Source organism: Mytilus californianus, unplaced genomic scaffold, assembly GCF_021869535.1.
Source record: "Mytilus californianus isolate M0D057914Y unplaced genomic scaffold, xbMytCali1.0.p SCAF_7, whole genome shotgun sequence".
NCBI classification, from domain to species: domain Eukaryota; kingdom Metazoa; phylum Mollusca; class Bivalvia; order Mytilida; family Mytilidae; genus Mytilus; species Mytilus californianus.
Window position 1 is genome coordinate 82,057,439 of NW_026262723.1, and position 7,901 is coordinate 82,065,339.

At 34.1% G+C, this 7,901-nt stretch overlaps 1 protein-coding gene across 1 annotated transcript in view; it reads right to left on the reverse strand.

The window, feature by feature from the left end:
• Positions 1-5,027, reverse strand: part of LOC127710272 (serine/threonine-protein phosphatase PP1-gamma catalytic subunit-like) — a 29,896-nt gene extending 24,869 nt beyond the window's left edge. The window contains exon 1 of the mRNA XM_052216049.1: positions 4,904-5,027. The gene's annotated coding sequence lies outside the window, so the exon portion shown is untranslated. The remainder of the gene's footprint in view (positions 1-4,903) is intronic.
• Between the last annotated feature and the right edge of the window lie 2,874 nt (positions 5,028-7,901).

Consider the following 7,901-nt stretch of genomic DNA (forward strand, 5'->3'; position numbering starts at 1 on the left):
ATATATTCAATTTTTGTTGAAATCAAACAAAGTTTAATTATGGACCCCAACTTGGACCAACTTGAAAACTGGTCCTATAATCAAAAATCTAAACACATGTTTAGATTCAGCATATCAAAGAACCCCAAAAATTCAATTTTTGTTAAAATCAAACTAAGTTTAATTTTGGACCCTTTGGACCTTAATGTAGACCAATTTAAAAAACGGGACCCAAAATTAAAAATCTAAAAACACGTTTAGATTTGGCATATCAAAGAACCCCAATAATTAAATTTTTGATGAAATCAAACAAAGTTTAATTTTGGACCCTTTTGACCTCAATATGAACCAATTTGATAGCGGGCCCACAAATAAAAAATCTAAATACATGGTAAGATTCAGCATATCAAAGAACCCCATATATTCAATTTTTGTTGAAATCAAACAAAGTTTAATTTTGGACCCCAATTTGGACCAACTTGAAAACTGGGCCAAAAATCTAAAATCTAAATACATGTTTAGATTCAGCATATCAAAGAACCCCATATATTCAATTTTTGTTGAAATCAAACAAAGTTTAATTTTGGACCCCAACTTGGACCAACTTGAAAACTGGGCCCATAATCAAAATTCTAAACACATGTTTAGATTCAGCATATCAAAGAACCCCAAGAATTCAATTTTTGTTAAAATCAAACTAAGTTTAATTTTGGACCCTTTGGACCTTAATGTAGACCAATTTAAAAACGGGACCCAAAATTAAAAATCTAAATACAAGGTTAGATTTGGCATATCAAAGAACCCCAATAATTCAATTTTTGATGAAATCAAACAAAGTTTAATTTTGGACCCTTTTGACCTCAATATGAACCAATTTGATAGCGGGTCCACAAATAAAAAATCTAAATACATGGTTAGATTCAGCATATCAAAGAACCCCAAGAATTCAATTTTTGATGAAATCAAACAAAGTTTAATTTTGGACCCTTTTGACCTCAATGTGGACAAAGTTGATAACGGGGCCCAAAAATCAAAAATTCGTAAGGGTTCCGCGGAACCCAGTGTCTCGCCTACTTTTTCTGTTAATCGCAGGCTAACAAAAATGAGGAAGTAAATCAATAAAAATATTCCTCTTGATACTATCTTTTGATTGTAAGAAGCTTCTGTCCAAGTTTGGTAAAAATCCAGGATAGTTTATGAATCTAATAAATGTTTAAAAACTTTAACTGCAGACTGAATGTAATGTTAACTGGAAGAAAAAAAAAATTTCCTTCTAGATACTAGCATTTGACCATAAACAAGCTTCTGTCCAAGTTTGGTACAAATCCAAAATAGTATAAGAAAGTTATTAAAATTTTAAAAACTTTAACCACAGAGTGAATGTGTTGTTTCCTGGCAGAAAATCTAAGTCCATTTAAAAGTAAAATACTGAAAAAATGGATTTTTTTTTTTACAAAATTTACTTCTGGATACTATCTTATGATCATAAACAAGCTTCTGTCCAAGTTTGGTAGAAACCCAGGATAGTTTAAGAAAGTTATTAAAATTTTAAAAACTTTAACCACAGAGTGAATGTAATATTTCCCGGCAGAAAAACTAAGTCCATTTATAAGTAAAATACGGAAAAAATGGAATTTTATTTTTACAAAATTTACTTCTGGATACTATCTTATGATCATACACAAGCTTCTGTCCAAGTTTGGTAGAAATCCAGGATAGTTTAAGAAAGTTATTAAAATTTCAAAAACTTTAACCACAGAGTGAATATTTGTGGACGCCGCCGACGACAACGACGACGACGACGACGACGACGCCGACGGAATGTAGGATCGCTATGTCTCGCTTTTTCGACTAAAGTCGAAGGCTCGACAAAAATCTAAATACATGGTTAGATTCAGCATATCAAAGAACCCCATATATTCAATTTTTGTTGAAATCAAACAAAGTTTAATTTTGGACCCCGATTTGGACCAACTTGAAAACTGGGCCCATAATCAAGAATCTAAATACACGGTTAGATTCGGCATATCAAAGAACCCCAATAATTCAATTTTTGTTAAAATCAAACTAAGTTTAATTTTGGACCCTTTTGACCTTAATGTAGACCAATTTAAAAACGGGGCCCAAAATCCAAAAACTTAATACACGGTTAGATTCAGTATATTAAAGAACCCCAAGAATTCAAGAATAAAACCCCATTGAAATTGATCAAGAAATAAGCAATTTATACGAAGTATTTTCTTTTGCACAATACTGTGCAATTGAATATTTCTTGCTATTGTGCAATACTGTACAATTGACAATTTCTTGCTATTGCGCAATATTGTGCTATTGGATATTTCTTGCTATTGCGCAATACTGTGCAATTGAAGATTTCTTGCTATTGCGCAATACTGTGCAATTGAAGATTTCTTGCAATTGTGCAATACTGTGCAATTGAAAATTTCTTGCTATTGCACAATACTTATTATATAATAATTTACACATCCTGTTTGGTGTGTAACTCCTACCATATCATTATTATTTGCTTTTAAATATTAATCAGAAATAACCAACTTAAAATGGAAAATTTTAAAAGAAAAAAAAAAAGAAAAAAAGAAAAAAAAAGAAAAAAAAAAAATCCCCCCCCCAAATTTTTTGAACCCCCTTATGATTCATCACCCCCAAACTCAATCCCAGCCTTCCCTTTGTGGTATGGTACCTTGCAGTACAATTTCAGAGAGATCCATACAATTGAACACAAGTTATTGTCTGGAAACTAGAAAAATGCTTATTTTTGGCCCCTTTTTGGCCCCCAATTCCTAAACGTTTCAGGCAATTACCCCCAAACTCAATTCCAGCTTTCCCTTTGTGATATGGAACCTTGTAGTACAATTTCAGAAATATCCAAACACTTACACACAAGTTATTGTCATGAAACTAGAAAAATGCTTGTTTTTTGCCCCTTTTTTGGCCCCTAATTCCTAAAACTTTGAGGCAATTACCCCCAAAATCAATTACAGCCTTCCCTTTGTGATATGGAACCTTGTGGTACAATGTCAGAGAGATCCATACACTTACACACAAGTTATTGTCTGGAATTACAAAAATGCTTATTTTTGGCCCCTTTTTGGCCCCTAATTCCTTAACTGTTGGTACCATAACCCCCAAAATCAATCCCAACCTTCCTTTCGTGGTATTGAACCTTATGGTAAAATTTCATGGAGATCCATTCACTTAAACTAAAGTTAGAGTGCGAAAACCAATGTGTCTTCGGACGACGCCGGACGACGCCAGACGACGACGACGACGACGACGACGACGCCAACGTCATACCAATATACGACCAAAAAATTTTCAATTTTTGCGGTCGTATAAAAACACTAGTGTGAACATTCCTTGGATGATAACTCTCCACTTTTTACATAAATCATTTATGCAAGTTTCAAATACACTAAAAACTATAAAGCCACATTTTATATATGTTTCCCCTTCAAAAACCCTTTTTAGAACCTTATAATGACTGGTGGATGTTTTACACTGGACCCGGATAGAAAAACCTAGTGAATTTTTGTTGGTGGATAAAAATCACTGGGGATTTTCTTCCTCCGGATAAAGTACACTGGCGGAATCAAACCACTGTTACAGGTCAACTATGACCAGGGACAGATTATGTGGTTTAGCCATGCTTCACGTCCATCTAACAGACAATGTCTGGCAAGTGAACGGAGAAACTGTTCTCAAACTATGGGATCTTAATGGCACAAAAAAGGCTGAACTAGCATTCACAGACAGTGATTAGGTTGCATTCTTTGGGCTTTATTAAAGTGTTATTAAAATGTGTGTTATTTTTTATGAAGCGTTGACCACACACACTTGTCCCGCTTTTTCTACTATCAAACATGTATCCTACTGTAAATGGATACATGTTTGATGGTACAAAATTCGAGGCAAGTATCTGTCAGCTGGCTCTGATAGCCTTATGCAGTTCTTCATACTGTAAATATGAAACAAAAGGGATGTAACAAGTTTTATTTCGGACCAGGATATTACAATTTTCAGCTGGGGGCTTTGCTACATGTACTCTGGACCACCCATTAACATGGGGCCTCTATTGGCGGCCCCAGACCCCTGCCTCGTCTGTGTCCGATGCCTAGTTACGACCCTGTATGAATAGTATAATATACTATAATAGTTATATGAGGATCAATCATGATATGGTTAAAACAAATCATTAAAATGTGTTATTATGTGTTGCATTTTAATGTCCGTCAGTTTTTATACATGTCTTAAATATTTTATATATCCGCAAGAATAGTTGTTACAGTCATTTATATGGTCACCGTGATGGATTAGTACACATGCTGTAAGTAAGTTTGTGTTTTATTAACTTTTAAGTTTATGCACATAAACAGTAAAACGTTTTTAAGAGTGCTTTGTGCGTAAGAAGGCCTCAAGCTAAGGTTTTAGGGGGGGGGGGGTGGCAGGGTGCCCAGCCCCCCTCCCCCTTTTGTGGGAAAAATTTGGTAGATTATTTAGGGAATCACTGAAGCATGACTGGAGCGGGCCCCTTCTTTAGTAGTCAGTGCACCCCTCCCTCCCCCCTTTATGAAAATTTCTTGATCCGCCACTGCTAGGTAACACTAACAGGTAGGCAACAGGTATATATCATTTCCTACGCTCAGCCGATTATTTTTTACGACCTCAACTGTGTCATATGCATTTATTGCATTAAAATACGGAACCCTTCTTTCATTCTACAGTATCATGTAAATTATTACAGGGAATATTATCATGTTATCGCCGGGCGCGAACCTGTCTCACTCGAAGTTCGTGACTTGCGTTTCGTTCTCTAGTAAAGAACATGTAATTTAATAAAGAAAACTAATATTTCTATATAACTGAGCATTAATGGTGATTTCTTAGCAAAAATTATTATCTTTACACAGATTCCATCGATTTTTAACTGCTATGTGATGTACGTCATATCTGATTGGCGTCCATTGTGCTTCTGAAGCTGGCTAGTCATATGATGGTTTCTATGCCAACCACAATTTCCCCGCGAATATTTAAAAGCCAAGAATATACAAGAGTATACTGGTGGTGCGACAACTGGGAGTATAATAGTCCCATGGATGATGCGACAAGTATAAAAAGTCCCAAATATAGGTATTAAAATGGGTGCATTAAGAAAAGAAAAATAAGCAGAAATAAAAAAAGAATTTCTATTTATTGAAAATATCTGTAAATACTTATTTCACTCTGGGACATATTCCCAGTTTCAACTGAGACCAATTACTAAACATGCAGAGACATATAAATATAACACAAAATTTGATGTAGCTGCTGGGACCAGAGACATACATGTATATACACACATGTGTATATATAGGTTTCACTTGGATATAATATAATAGCAGAGAAATATAATATGTCTCTCCAGTGGCGGATCCAGAGGGGGGCGTAGAGGGCGTACGCCCCCCCTTTGCTTGAACTTTTTTTTTTTTTTTTTTGTAAAATGATGAATCAGACTTGACTTCGTGAACTTTGTCATTTCCCGGTCGTGTATTTAATTTTTAAGCGACAATTCTTTACTTATAAAGATATTTTTCGCTCGTATTTACTGTAATATATTATTGATTATGTCAGTCATGTGTTTCGCTACGGTGGAGTTGATCAGTACGTTTGAAACGTCACTCAGTCATTTTGAAATTCAAATAACAGCAACACATTGCTTAGGCGGAGGATGACAAGCATGACACCTTCAAAGCGACAAAGGATTGAGCAAGAACGTATTGACTTCTATTTCATATTTCCACTCAACAGAAAGTAATACTCTATTACACTCTCATGAAAAAAAAAAGTTCCACGGCAATATTATTTACCTACGAAAATATGTTTAACCCCACACGCCCCAGCCAATTAATAACATTGCTGAATAATGATCCCCAGTCAGTAAGCTCTAGATATGTTTAAAGTCTAAGGTACGGACCATTTGATTTGATAGGGCAGTCTGAGATATTTTAGAGAAAAAATTCTGACCCTGTTAAACAAAAATTCTGGCCGTATCTGTAATGAAAACAATTATCGTGTCCCCTTTTTGCTATAAGAAAAAAAAATCCAACAGAATTATTCAGCATTAAATGAACATTGTGAATAAAAAAAAATGCGTAATTTTTTTTGAGGGGTTTGCATGTAAATCCCATATCTGACCGGAATGTCTGTTTCGCCGAACTGATATACTGAATACTTTTTTCAAGGCCCAACTGCAACCTGCCTGCTGGGTGTGGCCTTTAGGTAGCACTCCACAGTTAGAAAATAAAATTAAAAATGAACCACAAAATATTTTATCATCTCCTATTCCTGGATTTCTAATACATTAACCTAACGGTTTGTGTTGTACATGTGCATATGTATGTAATCAGTATCTTCCATAGATTTGATTTTCAAAGTTAAAAGGGTGAAATATAATTCCTTCTATGTGTATCCATGGCAACATTCTGCATTTATTTACCATAAAATATTGCAAAAAGGGGGGTGAAAATGTCACATATCCCCCCAAAATTTGGATCAAACTAGAATTTCAATGCAAATGAGTGATACCTTTTTAGAAACTGTTGAAATTAATCTTCCTAATAATCAAATAAAAAATTGTTGTCTTTCGCCTCATTTTTTCGTAAAATTTAATTACAAAGTTCGTGCGACAAAAATTTGGAAAAAAACATTACAATAATTGCCGGACCAATGTATGGTATGGATATGCAAATACGGACTGTCATACAGAAAACAGCCTTTATTACATACATTACATAATCTTGATGTTCATATAAACCCAATAGGCAGGCTATTTTAATCCTCAGCTATCCAAAAATGAATTTTATTGCACACTAGCTCTCATATTTGAAAAATCCACAGGGGCCAAAATGCGAAACTACACACCTAACTGTGGAGTGCTACCTTATTAATAAGATGAAATTTTTCCCCTCCTGTCTCAATTTTTAGTATATTTTCTGTGTTCTACTAGCTGTTACGATTAAAATGGTACCTTAGTTTTTAAAATTGGTCCTGTAATAAGGATTTTATGAAGGTTAGCAGTTGATGTTCAAACGCAACAAAAAGTGATTTAAAAATGAATGCTAGATCATAGTGAAAAACCTCAAGTCTGTCTCATTTTTGGGGTAAATTTCTAAAACTTTTCCCTTTTTTCTGTTGAAAATCTTAAAATTACCTTAAAAGAGGAAAAATTGTACAATTTTTAGGTATTTGAAAGCACTCATAGGTCAATTTTGCTGTAAATAGCATACCAAACCTTGGTTTAGAAGCTCTCAAGCAGGGTATAAATTTCTAACAGTACTGGCATCATTAAATTTAATTAATGCCAAATTATAATATAAAATCCTGCTAAAAATGTTTATTTGACTTATTCGCATTCAAAAATATAAAGCGATACATTCTGAGGATATCATATAAAGTGCAATCTTTGGTTACAAGGGCGAAGCTAATGGAGTACAAATTTAAGACCGCAACATGTCTAAGTGTCAAAATGTGTATCTTTGGTTGCTAAGGACAGTAAACAATAAAATAAACATGAATTGCAATCCTAGCAGATTTTTTACCTAGTGAACTAAAACAAAAACCTAAAAGACTAAAGATTTGTGGTCAAATTTATCTTTAAAAAGGCATTTCTGTGCTTTCTGGTGTGCCATAAGGTAGCACTCCACAGTTAGAAAATAAAATTAAAAATGAACCACAAAATATTTTATCATCTCCTATTCCTGGATTTCTAATACATTAACCTAACGGTTTGTGTTGTACATGTGCATATGTATGTAATCAGTATCTTCCATAGATTTGATTTTCAAAGTTAAAAGGGTGAAATATAATTCCTTCTATGTGTATCCATGGCAACATTCTGCATTTATTTACCATAAAATATTGCAAAA